We start from the raw sequence: 18,221 nt of genomic DNA on the forward strand, positions 1-18,221 counted from the left end.
AGGGGAGCTTCTGGAAAGATCTCCTGAGCACAGGTCAGAGGCAGGAGCCTTGCTGGGGAGACATCTCTCCTCCTCCCTTGGTGTCCCCACAGCAGAGAGGGCCCCGCAGACGTGCCCTGCAGCCAGGCGGCCGGGGCCCACATCCCTGCCCTCGGTGCCTAAGCCCGAGGGGGAGGCCTGACACCCACCTCGGTGGAATTGCGAGTCCTCCCTTCAGCATAAGGTCAGCCAGCACCTCAAAGGCCTTGTGAAGACGGCCAGAACCTTGGCTCGTGCGTGCAGGGGATCGTGTGCGCAGCACGCTCAGTAACAGGAGGTAGTAAGAGAGACCTTAACCGTGGGCAAGAGAGACCTCCTGTCTCTGCTACGGTTCTTATCCCCCCATCTTCGAATTTTCTGGCAGGTTTCTACTTGGCCCACTCGTGTTCTTTTAAATAAAATGTGAGTTCCCCAGCCCCCAGAGCTTCATTTCACTAAGGGATACGTCCCCCGGCGCCTAGCACAGAAGGCCTTCAACTGGCAAGAAGCAGATATTTGGTGAATTAATGAGTGATCAAAATAAGTGGGAATGATTAGCCCGAAAAAGAGAAAATAGATTGGAAATAATGATCTATTTCACAAATCAAAAAAGGAAGGGCTCTTATTTGAAGGGGGAGGGCCAGCTAATCCTGGGACGTACAGAGAGGAAAACCAAGATGGGAGATGGCGAGTTACAAGGAAGTTAGCCTGGGATCCACAGAAGGAAGAATTTTCTTTGAATTGGGCAGGTGGAGAGCGGGAGGGGCAGCGGCCCTAGGAGGAGGGACGGGGTTCCTCTGGGAGTCCCGCTCATCAGGGCTGGGGGTCCTGCTTCTGGAGGCTAGCTGGGCCAAACAGGTGCCATCCAAGCTGAGACCTAAGGAGTCTGTAGCAGAGGAGTAGCAGCAAGGGGACACTTGTGTCCACTGTCGAGGGGTGTAAAGGAAAAGATCAAGCACTCTACCTTTTCTCTCCTAAATTCCAAACTAACAGAGAGAGAGACAGAGAAAGAGAGAGGGGGAGGGGAGGGGAGGGGAGAGGAGAGGGGAGGGGAGGGGAGGGGAGGGGAGGGGAGGGGAGGGGAGGGGAGGAGAGGAGAGGAGAGGAGAGGAGAGGAGAGGAGAGGAGAGGAGAGGAGAGGAGAAATGAAGCTCTTCTAGGTTTCCTCTCTACTTCACTGCAAAGATCAAAAAAGAAAAAAAAGAAAAAGAAAAAAAAAGGATGTTCCCATGTGGGCAATGAGCAATAAAGCCAGAGACGGGCCGCGTCGGAGGGGAACAGCACAGATGTTAGAAAGAAATACTCTCCAGGGAGAGAGGCCCGGGCAGCAGAGGCCCTGCAGCGCCCCAGCCAGGCCCCCATGCCAGCCCCCCCTCTCTGGCTGGGGCGCCCCAGGAGCCAGGGCAAGTCAGCCCCAGGGCCTGGCCAGCCGCAGGGCCGCCCCTCACCAGTCCGCCCGGCAGGGAGCTCGGGGGCCAGAGGCCAGCCTCCAGAGGGGGTTTCCACGGCCGTTTGCACGCCCCGGTTTTCACACCCTGGCTCTGAACTCGGCAACCTCAGAGCAGGCGGCTTTCCGGGCTGCCCAGGGCGCTAATTATAGGCAGGCCCCGTCACTGCATTTCCTTTCTCACGGCCAGAGCGGAGCCGGCCGTGTTGTCACACCTGCGCTGGCTGCAGTGGCTTCCTAGGACTCTGGGGCCCTTGGTGGCAGTCAGGGGCAGAGGCGCGTGTGTGCTGGGCCGCCTCCGACACGAGTTCGCCGTCTGCCTCCGTGACTCCTCTTTCTTCCTCTCTGCTCTCGCTCCGGCCCCCCTACTCTCCAACCTCCTCCTCCTTTCCACTCCACCCTTCTCTAGAAGTTTCTACCTCCCTTCCTCTTGCCTCAGGCCTGGAGGCATCAGAACTCCCGTGGCATTTTGACATGTTAGCCTCTACTTGCAGGATCACATCTCTGTTGCAAGAAAATGCTTAGGCACCGGGCTTACGCATCTCCCTGCCGTGTGTGTGGTCTTCCCGAGAGCCTCGGGCCCATAGATTTCACTTTCCTCAGTCATTCTTACTCTCTTATCCAGAATCTCTCAAAATAGAAGCCACTCATGTTCTCCATCCTTCCAGAAGAGCCTCTCAAAGTAGGACAGGACATTTGCGGGCTAGAGCCCTCACTCTCACCTTCTCGGATGCTTTGCCCAGCAGTCTCCTCCTCCCCCTCATGGGTTAGCAACATTTCCCTCTTCTTGATTCTTCCAACCCACCTACCAACATGCTCTGGGGCTTCCCTCTTGAAAGAGGCAGAGCTGCTTCCGTAGTCCGCATCCACCTCCACCTACCAGCCCATGCTGCTGCCACACTTCACAGAAAATATCTTGAGAGAGCAGTCTACAGGGTCTGCGTTCCCTCATCTGCCCTTAGCCCATCCACCTATTACCTTGGTATTTTCACCCCTCCTGTCTCCCCTTGGTTGCACCTGCCTTTACCAAATCACAGATGACCTCCAAGATGCCAGCTTCAGTCCCCTCCACTGTCCTCACCTTGCTCAGTCTTCTCAACAGCTGTTGATATGGATGGACATTCTTCCTCCTAGAAAATCTTTTGTGCCCTAAATTCTGCGAGCCCACATGCTGGGCCACTTCTCCACCCAAGCTCTCAACAGAGGATGCTCTCATAGCTCGTTCCCAGGGCTTCTGCTCTTCTCTCCCTTTTAAAAGGATTGTGTCTATTATCATGGCTTTAAGTACCCCCTAGGCCACCTTTTCAATAGATAGTTACAGCTCCAATCTCTGTACGGAGCCCCGCATCCATATCCAACAGGCGTCTCAAAAGTATCCTGGCAAAATCGTGATTGTCAAAATTCCTTTCCAGATCTCTTCAGAAGTGTCCACTGTCTTAGCAAATGGCAGCTCCACTCAGTGAGTTCCTCGAAGCACAAAGCTAACCCCCCTTTTCTTCACTCCTCACTCCAGGATCTAACCCACGATCAACTCCTTTCTGCTCAGCCTCTAAAATACAGTCCAGATCTCCTCATCAGCCCCACAGCCTCCCAAGACAAGGGCAATACATATTCTCTGTTCTTCCTTATTCCATCTTGCCAGCCTTCTTCACACACAGAAAGGAGGAATCCTTGTAACACATTTGTCTAAGCGTGCTAACTCCTGTCTCTAGCCCTCCGGTGGCTTCCCATTGTTCCTAGAACAGCACCCGGCACATAGTAAGAGCTCAGTAAATAGCTGCTGAATGAAATAATAAATGAGTACTCATTTATTAAATTAAATTAAATAATAAATTTATTTATTAAATTAAATAAATTTATTTATTAAATTAAATAAAATAATAAATTAAATTAAATAAATTTATTTATTAAATTAAATAAATAAATTTATTTATTAAATTAAATAAATTTAGTACATGACTAAAGCACAAGAATGGATGATTTTAAGTTGCCAAAGAGAGCTGTTTGTGTTGCCCTTTGCACATTGTCCAGGTTTGATAATTATTTGATGGGTAAATAACACCTGCCATTTATCAAACGTATCCAGCACTAAACTGTGCAACTGGGCTTGTTCTTCTTCCTTACTTATAGGACAACACAGCTAGTAAGTACCAAAGGTGGGATTTAAGCACAGGATTGCCAGGTTCCAAGTCTCACATGCTCTCCACTCAATTGAGTCATGCATTCAACAAATGTTTATGGAGAGCCAATTATACCAGCCACTCTGCAAGCTGCTGAGGAGTGATAGACATGGGGTTCTTATCTGCAGGCAGTTTATATTCTGAGGCCCATCTTCTCCCCAAAAAAGAAATGGATAAGTGAATGAACACAAGAAGTGAATCAACATTTTTAAATGGCTCACTGTACGTCAAGTGCCATGGAAGGCATCGGATACAGGCACACCAGGGAGTCCCTGGCCCGAGAGGCTCTACTAACCAGCCACGTAACAAGCTCCCCTTGACCTACCCATTTCTGACCAATCATATGATATCCTCTGTCACTTCATCCACCACGCCTTCATATTATACATCACGCCAACATTGTTCAATCATTATGGTGTCCACGTAAAGGGTCTAGACATCAGATCTTACTGAGAATATGTGTCATCTCTGCCCAAGTTGGCATTAGTTACATTGGCTCATAATTAGAGCTTGTCTAAAACCCTAAAATGGTCTGGAGCAACCAGAAGGTGGTTATATTTCCAGATGAGGCCCCCAGGGATGGCATTTGATCTGGTCCTTAATGAATGGATCCTATTCAGACACAGGGGTGCGGTAACATTATTCCAGGTGACGGGAAAAGTGTGAACCATGACCTTTTCCGACCAATAAGATGAGGAAGAACAATGTCATGAGGGGAAAAGTTATAAGGAACATATAAGATGTTGGACCTGAGGCACTTCCTAAACTTTAAAGCTCTGTATCAATCTGATGGATTACTGTCTTTGCCCAAACTATGCCCTGAAACGCACCCTTCTTTCTTCAATGACCCACATCCGCCGACCCCCAAATCAGTCATATCAAGAGGAAAAGCATGTAAACTATTGGCTCCCAAATGCCTGTTTCCTGAAGGAGTTATCTGTTTTGTTTCATTTTGTTTTAATTAAGAAAAATTCACATAAAACTGTTTGGAAGTGGACAATTCAGTGGTATATAGTACATTCACAGTGTTCTGCAACGACCATCTTTATCTAGTTCCAAAATATTTGTCTCACTTCAAAATAAAACTTCAATAAATAAATAAATAATAAAAAAGAATAAAAATAAAGAATAAAAATAAAAATAAAAAAATAAGTAAGTAAATAAACAAATAAATAAATAAAACTCCATGCACATGAAGCAGCTACTTTCCATTTACCACTTCCGACCATTGGTATCCACCAATCTTCCTTGCTATCTCCACAAATTTACCTAATCTGGACGTTTCATATAAATGGAATCATGCAGTATGAGACCTTCTGGTCTGGCTTCTTTTATTTAGCATACTGTTTTCAAGGTTCGTCCATGCTGTAGCATTTATCAGTACTTCACCCCTTCTTATGGCTGAATACTGTTCCATTGCATGGCTCTACCACAATTCGTTTAACCATCGATAGACATTTGGGTTGTTTTACCTTTTAACCACTGTTAATGGGGCAGCTTTGAACATTTATGTCCATGTATCTGTTTGAATCCCTGTTTTCAGGTCTTGGTCTCCTAAGAGTGGGATTGCTGAGCCCCATACATTAACTCTATGTTTAACTTTTTGAGGACCTGAAGGCATTTACTTATCCTCTAGTAGGGGGACAATGGGGTACGGGATCAGGTTGCTGTGATGAGTGAGGGGAAGCTGTAAACCACAGAACCTAGGAAGAATGGAAGGTGGCTGCTGTCCTGAATGGATTCCCAAGGATTGGAGAAAGGGAGAGAAGTATCCTGACGGCCCTAAGGAGAGAGAACCAAAGCAAAGTGTGCATGAAAGCGTACGGGAGAGATTCAACGAGAACACGGATGAAGGGAAGCCTGGGCGGGGGGGGGGGGGGGGGCGGGTAGGAAACAGGGAGTAAGATACACCCTAGCTTTCCAACAAATTTTCCTAGAGCAACGGCGAGCTTTCGAGTTGGGGACTCTAATCCCCTCAGCTCAGAGCTGTTTAAGTTGCTCAGACCCAATGCTTGGCACTAAATGGTTTCATGTATTTGCAACATCATATTTTTAACTCTCATGTAGCCATTAAATTAGTCATGTATGTTTCTTTTCCCAAGTCCTTCCTGATTTCCTAAAGAGCTGGGCCCCTGACTACTTGTTTGTTTGTTTTTAAATATGGAATGCTTCACAAATTTGCATGTCACTCTTGTGCAGGGGCTTTGCCAATCTTCTCTATATAGTTCCAATTTTAATGTATGTGCTGCCAAAATGAGCAATATTTGCTTATTTATTTACTTATTCATTATCTTCCATACCATCTAATACAGTGACTCAGAAAACGGGTCCTTAATAAATACAAGTTTCTTGCTCACCTGACTTAAAATCCTGTAAATAATGAGTATCTGTTTAATACAGCGGCTACACAACTGCGACAAAGTTCAGTTTTCTGCCTCCTACCTGTGCAACTTCCTCTCGATATTTCTGCAAAAAGCTGCAGGATTGTTCCTTGTAAGCCTTTGTCAAGCACCTTCATTCTTAATGTGGGCGTCCTGTTGTCACTGTTTATCCCCATGGAGTCAGAGGGAAGATGGAGAGGACAACGAGATAGTTGGGCCAACTTCAGTTATCTCTTATTTCACATGCATGGGATTTGGGCCTAGAAATCACAATTTCTGCCTTCATCTTTTACTTATGGGGGGGTGGAGCTGAAAGACACGGATTTAAGTTTGAAGTTCTTGTCGCTTGTCCAAGTAATCATATGCTACTAGCTTTTTATCATCCCATGAAAAGGACTATATTTATCAACTATTATTGATGTGGTAGGCTGGTTAGATAGGCTTGCACATGCCAATATTAAAAGTTTAGGACAAATGAGACTTAGAGCAGAAAATGGCACAAGCTGAAAATATGAAAAAAGGGGGAGGTGAGATTAAGACTACATCACTGATCCACCCACCAGGAGTTACTAGGAGTCCCCTGTAGTGGCCATATATGAGGACATTCCTAATCTTTGAATCTAGATTCAACCTGGAGGCCAACCACTTTTTCCCATAATGCTTCACTCTGGTACCCATGGGACAGAAATCTGAACTGAGGTAAGACATAGGAGGTTTTCTGGATTTGTCCAGGACAGAATTTCATCCGTCTCAAACTCATGCCTTTATACCTTTAGAGAGTGTTGGACTTTGGCCATCTGTGCTCCACAAGATTGATAATTGTTGGGTAGTAGAATGAAAGACTATTCTTATTACAGCACGTGTGTGTGCGTGCATCGGTGCGTGTGTGAGTCAGAGTAGGCAGGGAGGCGCATCTCATTTACTGCTGCTGGGAGCGAACACTGATAAACCTTTAATGAAGGATATTTGACAAAATTCACCAAATGCACACACCCTTTGGTCCAGTGATTCCATTTTAGGAACTGATCCTACATGCATGCTTCACATGCTTGAAATGATGTATGGACCACAAAGTTATTCATTGCAAGAATGTTTGTAAAAGAAAAAGACATAGAAATACCCTAAATGGCCTGTTGTGCCCCCCCCCAAAAAAAAAAAAAAGAAAGAAATACCCTAAATGTCCTTCAGTCACTGACTGAAGGCTTAGACACCATCAGCAGGAGCACTGCTGCCGCAGGGCCAGCGCCGTAGCTGCTCACACAGTCTACCAACCCAAGCTCCCAGCCTCAGCCCCCACTCTCTCTGCAGGAATCCCAGCCTCCATGTGACCTCCAGCTCCTGGCAGACAGGGACGCTGCCCGAGGCAGCTCCACGAGTACCTGAGTGGCGCAGAGCCCACCAAGGGCTGGATCACTAACTACCTGTAGGTGAGTAGATGCCCATCCTATAAATAGATCCATCCTATAAATGCCTTAAGTGCTCCAGGTCCTTACTCAGTGTCACTCCCTCTATCAGGAGTACCTGCCCCTCCTCTGGTGAAACCTTACTCATCCCTTAAGTCCCAGCTTAGTGACCCTTCCCCAAGCCAACACGCTAGTCTCGTTCCTATTCCCAGAGCTCTTTACCCAGTTTCCACCACTGGGCTACTCCTTTATACCCTCATCAGTGACTATATCTGCAACCCCATCAAAATATAAAATCCTTGAAAGCAAAGATTTCTTCATATTTGTATCTCCAAAGCCTGCCATGGTTTTAGACATGTTAGGTGCTCCATAGATATTTGTTTTTGAATAAATTGTGAGGAAAAAAAGGAACTTGGAGAACCTCTACTCATCATCTCCTATTAGCTCAGAAATACAAATTAGCCTTTCAACTAAATTCATTGCTACCTTATAAATCCAGAGACCCCTGGCCTTTGGGACTAAGATGAAGCAAAAATATTTTAATGGGGAGGATGATACATGGAGTCACTTTTTTTTTTTTGAGATGGTCCAGAATTCAAAGCATTTTTCTTATCAGCAGAGCTTCCCACAGTTCTTTGCTGAAATGTGACTTTTAAGCTCCACAGCTGCCGAATCCCCCATAAGGAAAGCCATCCAGTAGAGGAATCCATGCCAATACAAAAAACCAGCCACCTGTCGGGAAAGCCTGAGTTGGGGCAGCTGCCCCTGGTTGGTAGTACCACAGGGACTCAACAGTGAGTGGTTCTGCTCTCTCCCCATTGGTGAGGGAAGTCCTCAAAGAGGAAAGCTCTGATGACCAGAAGCCCCCAGCCGTGCAGGAACACGGACACTGGAGCAGTTTTCAGCAGCTGATAAACACCACAAACCTGCTCTGTTGAGGGGCAGACCTACCTGACTGCAAGTGGCAGCAATTTAATTGATTTATTTATGAAGAGCCCATATGAATGTACTTCCTAAATCACTGCCAGCTCCTCCAAGGCTGCAGTTTTAATGTTATCACTGCCCACTCAGCCAGAGAGACTTCCCCATAACTCACAAAGCTCCCAGTCCCCAGAGATTCATCACACTTTGATTTACAGCACCCCACCCCAAGAGGGAACAAAGGTGCTATTCCAATGGGTTCATTGTTCATTCACTCATTCTCTGGTTCATTTGTGCCACAGACCTTTGTTGAGTGCCGAGCACTGCGCCAGCAATTATGGGACAAACAAAAAAAATGACAAAGGTATAATTCTTGTCTTCAAGCAGCCCTTGGAGTCCAGTCGGGAGGGAAAACACATATATAATTGACCCTAATTGGTGGCAGCACTGCAGACTATGAATGCTTGGCACGATTTAAGAAGTGCTAAGGGGAATTGGAGGATGAAGAACTCCCTTACGGCTGGGTCCATCTATACAAGCATGGTGCAAGAGCTGGCACTTGGACAAAGCTATAGGACAACTGTGGAGCCTCTTAGAGGCTTCCGGGGTCAGGAAAGTCCATCCAGTAAGCACTAGGACTTGATGAGAAGGAGGAGGAAGAAGGAGAGGCAGGGTGGCTGGCTCTCAGCCCCACGCTCCGGTGCAGAGACGCCACCTGGAAGGGACGGCTTCAGGGCACGTCGGCTGCTGCACACGCGTGGAGGCCTGTGCACGCCGGTGGGGGCACGTGGGACAGCAAGTGCATGCGGCGGGGCAGGAGGGAAAGCCCAGCTCGCTGAGGGAGGGCTTCTAAGGATTTCTCAAGCTGGGCGTCCTGCAAAGGATAAGGTCTCAACTCTGCGGCTGCAGAGGGAGGGAGGAAGGAGACTGAGGGAGGGGGAGCTGGATTTGGCCTTTTCTGCTGGCCCTCGACTGACACGGCTGTGGGGGGGCCGGCCCAGTGACCCCGGGTGTGCCCAAGGGGTGCGGTGCGATGGAGGAAGCACAGCCCCAGAGAGCTGCCAGGACAGAGCAGAAGGGTGAGGAGGGGTGAGAAGATGGGGGGGGGGAGCCCAGAGCAGAGGGAGCCCCGCAAGGACATGGGCTGCGGAAGAGGTCCCAGGAGCAGCCCTCGCGCCCCAAGGGCAAGAAACTGGCCACCTCCTCTCTGGGTCCCTGTCCCCCTCTCTTCCCCTGCCTCGCCCCTCCACCCCTCCGTGTCCAGTGGCAGGGTCTGATTCCCGGATCCCCGCACAGGGGGGCCTCCCAGCAACCCCCTCACCTGCCTGCCTTACCTGCGAGGTGCCTGGGGAGCCGGCGGCCGGCGGGCTGCTCTCACGGGTCACCCCCGGGCCCGGGAAGGACGCATGAGCCCCGGCTGGATGAGCGGGCCGGGGACACCAGCACAGACAGGACTCCCGAGGCGACAAGGCTCCAGACCACGGCGGCGGGGTGCCGGGCGCAGGGCCTGAGCTTCCCTGGGAGGCAGGCGAGCGTGGATTTGACGCTGAAGATGATCCGCTTGCCAATTCCAGAGAAAATCCCCCAGATGAAGGCACTTGGTCAGGAGAGACAAGGGGAAGGAGGAGAAGACGGGAGCCAGCAGCAGACTTGTTTCTCCTGGTGCCAAATGGCAGCACTGTCGGCCTACACAGGCCTCTCTCCTTTGAAGACATATTTATTCATATTCAGGAGTATTTGTTGCTCATGTAGTTTTGGAGTCAGGTTGCAATCAACATTTTTAAAGTGCTTAAATCTCTGCACCTGGGGGGCTCAGCAGGTGAGCGTCGGCCTTGGGCCCAGGGCGTGACTCCTGGGGTCCCGGGATCGAGTCCCGCGTCGGGCTCCCCGCATGGAGCCTGCTTCTCCCTCTGCCTGTGTCCCTGCCTCTCTCTGTGTCTCTCATGAATAAATAAAATCTCTTTTAAAAACTAAATAAATAAAATGTCTAAATCTCAATTGACGTGATTTTACATTCTGCTTCTCTCCCCTGAATATTATGTCATAACATTTTCCCATAACGGTCTCAGTAATCAGCTTTTTAATGGTGACATAAGCATTCGTCAAGGGGATGTGCTATATTTACCAAACTGTTCCCTTTGATGAAACACTGAGATGGCCTGCTCTTTTTTAATAAAAATAACGCAATACTGCATTGTGGTATCGGACCCAAGTGAGGAATAAAAACTAGTTGTACCCAGTGTGAGAAAAAAAAAATCTCCGAGGGCCTCCCGCCTAACCATGAGCTCCTCCTTCGGAGCAGAACTAACACCTGCTGTGTGACACAAGGGGAGCCCCCCACAACTTCCATTATCGAGTTTACCGAGCAAAAATTACATAAATGGAGATCCTTCTTTTCATTTTCTTATCTATCAACCTTTCTTTAAAGTGCTGTTAGGACCCAAAGTCTCCTAAGGGAATGGGACGTTGCTGTGTTTCTTAAGGTTTTCATCTCAACCGGAACACAAACTATATTCAGCAGCTGCCTATTGCTCGTTGCACGTGTCTAGTTTTCTTTTTAAAGACAGCCATGGAGAGGGGGGAAAACTTATCAAAACTTAAAATTGGCAACATCGGGATCCTGAACTCTCAAAAGCATCAAAGCAAAGGAACCTGTGGGGTGCGGACAGCCCTGGGAGGCGATGACCAAGAGCCAAGCAAGAGAGCAAGGTGTAGATGAGGAGGGGCTCGCAGCCGCCCTCGGACTCCTGGGATGGTGTCACACTGGCCCAGAAGCTCCAGAGTCTCCTTCTCAGCGGCTGAGCCGGGAAGCAGCATAACTGAGTAGGAGAGCAAGGCAGGCGAGGAGCTACAGGCACCTGCGGGCTTTGAGCTTCTCCGGCTGAGGCTGTCACAGGAGAAAACCCAAGTGCGCACAGAGCCCCGCTCCCTCCCCTGCTCCTGGCCGCTCCCCCCAGGCCTGCCCCCTGCCTCGGCTTACCCAGCTCGTCCACCCCATACCCCCGAGCCCAGGCCCAGGGTCCCCCCACTGACCCGTTCCCAGGCCCTGGCCCTGGGCCTTGCACAACGGCTGCCCGGGCCCACTGCCACCCACCAACCCCCAGGTGGGCTCAGCATCGTCCTCCACAGCCCTGAGCCGGGCCTGGGGGGAGCCTCCCTAGGCCTTTGCTTCATTTTCCTAAATCAAACCCAGGACTCAACAAAATAACCATCTTATTAGCTCTGGCAGACACCGACACGGGGCCTGCAGGGCTTGGTGGCAGGGAGTGGAGGCTGGCCCAGGAGGCTGCAGGGGCTGTGGGGGCCCGGCCTGGGGATGTGGGGCCCGCAGACAGCGCTGCGGGGTCACCACTGGGAGGCCCAAGAGCCACCTTAGCTCTTCCCTCCTTCCCCGGCCTTCCTCCCCACCTGAGCCCACAACAAGGGCAAACTGCCTCCAGCAGGTGTGGGAAGAAGCCGAGGTTCTCTGATGAGGAGCACGCACATGGAGTTTGCTTTTTTCCCTTCCTTCTTTTGTTTTCTCCTCTATGTTTGGTTCCCAGACCACAGAGTGAAGTGACAGGGAGAGTGTGGAAAGCTACAATCGTGTGGACTGTGTCTTGGGAAGGGGTTTTGAACAGGACCAAGCAGGTCAGGGGACAGAGGAGGCTGCAATCACCCCAGGGCCCAGGGGTGCAGCAGATGCGCTGGGGGGCCCGAGGCAGCAGCACCCGGCCCGAGGCTGCAATCATCCCAGGGCCTGAGGACACAGCAGGTGCAGCTGGGGGGTCCAAGACTGCAATCACCCCAGGGCCCAGGGGTGCAGCAGATGCGGCTGGGGAGCTGCAATCACCCCAGGGCCCAGGGGTGCAGCACCCGGCCCAAGGCTGCAATCATCCCAGGGCCTGGGGTACGGCAGGTGCAGCTGGGGGGCCCCGAGGCTGCAATCACCCCAGGGCCCGGGGACGCAGCAGGTGTGGCTGGGGAGCCCGAGGCAGCAGCACCCGGCCCGAGGCTGCAATCATCCCAGGGCCCGGGGGTGCAGCAGGTGCAGCTGGGGGGTGCCCAAGGCAGCAGCGCCCGGGGCTGAGGCTGCAACCATCCCAGGGCCTGGGGGTGGGGGCGCAGCAGGTGGGGTGGGGGGCCCAAGGCAGCAGCGCCCGGCCCGAGCCCCAGGGCCCGCCAGCGCCTGGGCGGCGTCTCACTCTCTGGAGGGACAGGAGGGCCCCGGGGGGATCCCCGACCCAGACCCCAGCCCGCGTCCTCCTCTCTGCTGGGGCTGTTCTGAGAAACACTTGAGCTGTGCTCACGTTGCTTCCTGCGTGTTCTCTGCCCCACGTCCCCTTGCACCCACGCAAACCCGTGTTCCTGCCCAAACTTCCAGTGCAGCCTCCCCGGGTCTCAGTAGGGCGGTGGCCCAGCGCCTACATTCCTAAATCGAGGCCAGCAGCTGCCCCCAAACCCCATCGTCGTGGCCGCCCTGCCCCACTGGGATCCCAGGGGAAGGGGCCTCAGGGCAGCTCAGGCCGGCTAGGTCCCCTCCTCGCCCTGCCCTTCCTCCCCTCTCACCCCCAGATCTGCCCCGCCCCCCCGCCCACGGCCGTGTGTACTTTTTGTTCATTTGTACGATTTACTTATACAGGGAAATTTCACTTGGGCTGATCTATTTACCATCGCTTCCAATCTGCATTTCCACTGACCACATGCAGCTCACATTAGTGTTCAACGTGTCCTTGAGTTTATCACAAATTTCAAATCAGCCCGGGCTGGGGCTTTTGGCCCCCCTTACCCGCCCCTTTAAAGACTGTGATCTCACTCTTATTTAAACAGTTATTTATTTAACAGAAAAGAATAAACTGTAATTTCACTCTTTCTGCGTGTCACCCGTGTGATATTTTGCAGGATTCACCATCTTCTCTATCTTTTTTTTAAGACTTTATTTAGTTAAGAGAGAGAAGGAGAGAAAGCATGAATGGGGTGGAGGGCAGGGGCAGGGGCAGAGGGGAAGCAGCTCCCCGCTGAGCAGGGAGCCCGAGGTGGAGCTGGATCCCGGGACCCTGGGACCCTGGGACCCTGACCTGAGCCCAAGGCAGACGCTTAAGCAACTGAGCCGCCCACACCTTCTCCATCTTATGAATAAATCCATCAGAGTTGATCTAGTAGAATCAAGTCATATCAATGAAAATAGTCATTTCGTTGTGTCTTTTCGAGCTTAATATGAGCCTGTAAATCAATTTCTTTTCCCTCCAAACCTCCTCTGACCTGTGGGACAGACCAAATGTGGCTTTTACTATCTTCTGTTACGTTCTGGCCCAAACAGACTTTTTTGTTTTAAAACGAAACGACTTTCTTTTTCCCTCTTTTTAAAGTCAACGTGAAAGAAGCTGTGGTCTGTGTATACAATGGGATGTTGCTCAGCCGTCAGGAAGGACGGATACCCACCGCGAGCTTGGACGTGGAGGGACCTGGAGGGTGTGATGCCGAGCCAAGTACGTCAGTCGGAGAAGGACCATCACCATATGGTCTCACTCATATGGGGAATAGAAGAAATAGTGGAAGGGATCAGAGGGGAAAGGAGGGGAACTGAGTGGGAAATATCAGAGACGGAGACAGGACACGAGAGACTCCTGACTCTGGGAAACGAACTAGGGGCGGTGGAAGGGAGGTGGGCAGGGGGTGGGGGGACTGGGTCACGGGCACTGAGGGGGGCACTTGGCGGGATGAGCACTGGGTGTTGGACTATATGTCAGCAAATCGAACTCTAATTTAAAAAAATAAAGAATAATAAAAATAAATAAAAAACAGAAATAAAGTAATATGAAGGCGCCTTCCCTCATTTTTCAGACAATGCCAAAGCTTCCCATAAATTTCTCAAGACCCTTCCCTTCAATAGCCCAGACACAATCATTTCATATACATTCACCACCCTAAAATGTACATGTCAGAAACCACAGTTTCCATTACTGGCTCAAAAAAGGAATGGCTCCATTTCACTTGGTTAAACTGAAGTGATTTAGTACACGCACAGACATTTTTAATCAAATAAGAAACACTTTAAAGACACGTCGATTTGAAAAGGCAACAAAATAAAAAATAAAGCAAATACTAAAATTGACTTTACAATAAAAAACAATAATTGGCAGCTTTAAATGAGTGAAAAACGAGAAATGTGCAGTAAAAAATAAAGATAAAGCTTTCCAGTTGATAAAATGGAAAACCTATTAAGTTTTATAGTCTATTTTCCAAGGAAATTATGTTTCATGTGATTTTTTAAATACTGTAAAGATAGATTCTGTGTAGAAATTAGGTACCCATGTTAAAACCTCAAATTTTGCATGCTATGTTTATTTAAAAAAAAACACTGATAATAACCTAGCGTTTGCAAAATTCTACGTTTCGGCAAATATTGTAAATATCACAATCAGTTGATATTGTAAAATCATGATGAATCCAGAATTAGGAGAAAATTCATTTTATGCAGATTTCATCTGATTAAAAAATATCAGGCTTGCATGTTCTAAATGAACTGAAAAGGTTATATCTTAAGGGGGAAGAAAATAATTTAACATGGTCTGTACACCTTTAGCTGCCATTTAAAAAACAAGCCAAAAAAGTGCCCATGCAAAGAAAATGTCAAAGCTGGGGGCACCTAGGTGGCTCTGGTGGTCGAGCGAAGGACACAGTTTCAGCTCAGGTCGTGGTCTCAGGGTCACGGGATCGAGGCCCGGGTGGGACTCTGCACTGAACCCGGAGTTGGCCAGAGATTCTCGCTCTCCCTCTGCTCCTCCCCTGATGTCTGTGCGCTCAAGAGCGCTCTCTCTCTTAAAATAAATAAATAAAATCTTTAAAAAAAAGAATATGTTAAAACTGGTATAAACTAACCCAACAACACTCCCATGCTCACACTGCAGAGACCCAGGGGCTTCCACACTGTCGCTGGGCCACTACTCTTGCTTTAATTTTTTTAAAAAAACCTTCCCTCCCACTCTTCCATTCCTCTTTCCTTCACTGCTTATGGTCTTGAGAGAGGAGCCTCCCTCCAGACTCCTCCAACTCTCCGGTCGATTCTCCAATATTGTATCATACCCCTCCTCCTCCTACGGTGAATATAAGCTATGTTCTCGAAAGTTACAAATTGCTTAATATTAATTGGCAAAACCTAGTGATTGCTTGTCAAAGCACCCAGCTCTGCAATCTCAGGACAGTGCTGATTGCCTCCTCCTCAGAATTCCCTCCTTCCCGGGGCTGTTAAAGGACCCCGGGCCACTGTCTTGTATTCTCACCCCTCTTCCTCCTTCAAAAATATTCCTGGGCACCTGCATGGCCAACTGGGTTGAGCATCCAACTCTTGATTTCAGATCATGTGGTGACCTCCAGCTCGTGGGATGAGCCTCGAGTCAGGCCCTGCACTCAGCAGAGTCTGCTTGAGATTCCCTCTCGCTCTCTCCTCTGCCCTCCCCCCCACTCTCTGTCTCTCAAATAAATAAATAAATCTTTTTAAAAAATATTCCTGAGTCATCTGCCTTCATCCCCTTTCCTATCTTTCTTCCTTTTTTTTAAAAAAGATTTTATTTATTTGACAGAGTGCGCACAAGCTGGGGAAGAGGCGGAGGGAGAGGGAGAAGCAGACTCCCTGCTGAGCAGGGAGCCCGATGTGGGGCTCGATCCCAGGACCCTGGGACCATGACCTGAGCTGAAGGCAGACACTTAATGACGAAGCCACCCAGGTGACCCCATCTGCTTCCCTTTCAACATTCTCTTCTCTATACCCTACAGTTGCGTTGTTTCCATTGTTACCCTGATAAACACATTGCCCCAAATGATGGCTGACTCTCCCCCTGAGCTACAACCCCACGTGTCAGTCTTCTCCTAGGAAATATTACAGCTACACTCTAGTCTCAATTTTCTCAAAATTGAGCTCAGAGTTTTCATCCGAAATTCACTTCTATTCATGGATTTCACGTTTCAGTTGGTGGTACTTTCCATCCCCCCAACCCCCGAGGCTGAAAATTACAAGATCTTCTTTTCTCCTTTCCTCCTTATAGCTTTTTAATTATCACTGACATTTCCTTTACAATGTCACTCAAAACAACCTCCAAATTTTCTTTTTCTGCCGTCACTGTCCCAGTCCACACCTTCCTCAACATTGGCTTGTACTATCGCAGTAGCCTTACCGGTTATTCCCCTGCCTCTGAGACCTTCATTCTTCAAACCAAGCCCTGTAGAGCACACAGAGGTGTCTTCTTCAATCACAGCTCTGGGACTCTGAGAACTTCATTAGGTCCCGAGTAATTGCTAAATGAATTCCAAATCCCTGACCATGCATTCCAGGTTTTCAGAATCTGGAGCCTCTCCATCTTTTAAGTAAGAACATGCTCCCTTCTTGTAGAGTTAGGACCCAGCCAAAGAAAACACATGCTATGTTCTTTGTTCAATGGTCCTTTCTTCTTGCCTCTAATTCCTACTCATTCTTCAAATTCCTACTCCTTTTCCTCCAAGAACTGCCTCCCACCCTCACCCCGGATCAGGTTCTCCTTTATCTGAGTCTCTCTTTTGACTCTCTTTCCTTTTCAACTCATATACTAGACTCCAAGTTCCCTCAGGAAAGAGTCTTAACAAGGCCATGAACTCACTTACACAACGGAAATTTGAGGAACACTCACCATATGGAAAAGCAGAGTTAGAGAACGAAGCAGACAGAAACCTGTGTACCAGGCAGAAAAGTGTCGACATGATGATGCAGGAAGCAGGGAAACAACAAGGCAATCTGTTACCAGGGGTGTTTTACAAAGATCCATGAACATCCATGGTCAAATGTAGCAGAGAGAAAGGCAAACAGGGAGGGCAGGTACAGTCTCAAGGACTATTTCGTCAATCTAAGTGCAAGGTGATGAGGTTAAAGACTATGGGCCAGAATGAAATATCACCTCGCACCCAGTAGGACAGGGATGGGTGATCTGCAAAGGCCCTTCTCCCTCCCCTACCCAGAGACTATGTGCTCATCAACACAGGAAAGAAATATAACTTGAATCAAGTTGTTGATCAAGCTTGATCAAGCTACTTGGTCTGGTTTCTGGCTGATTCAAAATAAACTCATTTCCCTGTCCCCAAAGCTGCCTTTTTTATAGGCCAGTCACAGGTCAAGTTCTGACCAAATGCTGAGTGAAATAAAGTACCTGCCCTCCTGGACACAAACATCTGCTAGATGATATGCAGACTTGCTTATTTGCCCCATGTGACACTTGGCCTCTGACTGCTATCGGGGTAGTGGTCTAATGACATACTCATGGCCTCTCCTTGACGAGCGTTAACCTACCGGTGTTCCCTCCTTACATCACTTCCTATATACTCACCTTTCTCTTCCCAGGAGGAATTTCCTCCTCGTACCTCTTCCATGGCTCACTGTGACATTGGCGACCACTGATAGCTGGGACCAAAATGACTTTCTTGAAAGATGGCGGAAGCCCATCCATTCTCAGGCGCAGAACAAGCTTAGCTCCCACCAGAGGAGATTTTGGTCTCCTTTTAATGTCCGACTAAAGAGTATCTTCTGAGGGAAGATTTATAACTTTTTAATAATTTAGCACCAGAATGCCTTTTCTCTGTCAAATCTCATACTACACCCCCACCCTGGAAACTTGTACAAAAAAATCAAATAAAACATAATTTCTGTGGTTGAAGCAGAGTTTAGAGCTCAGAGCCCGGCCAGCTCTGCCTCCATCTTCGCTTGGCAGTGCTCCAAGTAAAATGGCTTGAAAAGTCCCTCTCCACCAGGCTAAGTGTGGCTCAGAGAACCTTCAGAGGCTCACACTCTGGATCTTCCCGGCCTGAGGTCTTGTCTCATCACAATGAATCCACCGGGATCCCTGTGTTTTACTTGAATGAGAAAACG

The 18,221-nt window shown here is 49.0% G+C and overlaps 1 long non-coding RNA gene and 1 other non-coding gene across 2 annotated transcripts; one reads left to right on the top strand and one right to left on the bottom strand.

Annotated features, from left to right (window-relative positions):
* Positions 1–5,799: 5,799 nt before the first annotated feature.
* On the bottom strand, positions 5,800–5,906 carry LOC119869847. The gene has a single exon (XR_005354852.1). It is a non-coding gene; the product is annotated as a U6 spliceosomal RNA (small nuclear RNA).
* Positions 5,907–6,686: 780 nt separating this feature from the next.
* LOC119870725 lies at positions 6,687–13,894 on the top strand. Its single transcript, XR_005353472.1, has 3 exons — positions 6,687–6,725; positions 7,335–7,453; positions 13,699–13,894. It is a non-coding gene; the product is annotated as an uncharacterized LOC119870725 (long non-coding RNA).
* Positions 13,895–18,221: the final 4,327 nt, after the last annotated feature.

The sequence above is a fragment of the Canis lupus genome, chromosome 1 (genome assembly GCF_011100685.1).
Source record: "Canis lupus familiaris isolate Mischka breed German Shepherd chromosome 1, alternate assembly UU_Cfam_GSD_1.0, whole genome shotgun sequence".
Classification (NCBI taxonomy): domain Eukaryota; kingdom Metazoa; phylum Chordata; class Mammalia; order Carnivora; family Canidae; genus Canis; species Canis lupus.